This window comes from Penaeus monodon, chromosome 33 (genome assembly GCF_015228065.2).
Source record: "Penaeus monodon isolate SGIC_2016 chromosome 33, NSTDA_Pmon_1, whole genome shotgun sequence".
Lineage (NCBI taxonomy): Eukaryota > Metazoa > Arthropoda > Malacostraca > Decapoda > Penaeidae > Penaeus > Penaeus monodon.
In genome coordinates, this window is record NC_051418.1 from 30049803 (window position 1) to 30050027 (window position 225).

A 225-nucleotide genomic window follows, 5' to 3' on the forward strand; every position below is an offset into this window, starting at 1 on the left:
ACCCTCACCCTCCGCACTCTGTCTTTATATGATAAGAAATTAAGGAGATATTGAAGGAGATGCGCCGCGATTTGTACTATTCATCTCCCAACAGTCGCATTAATTCCGCCTTCATACTCCAATGGGGTTAATTACAGCAATTATTACTACGTCGGCCTTATCGAAAATCACAGTCGGTTGCCACTTTCGTCCTCTCCTTTAAGCCTCCGGGTTGCTGGTTGGTCC

General features: G+C 45.8%; 1 protein-coding gene across 1 annotated transcript in view; it reads left to right on the top strand.

The window, feature by feature from the left end:
* LOC119594360 (protein O-linked-mannose beta-1,2-N-acetylglucosaminyltransferase 1-like) overlaps positions 1 to 225 on the top strand; it is a gene marked incomplete in the record, with an annotated part of 135567 nt that overhangs the window by 40430 nt on the left and 94912 nt on the right.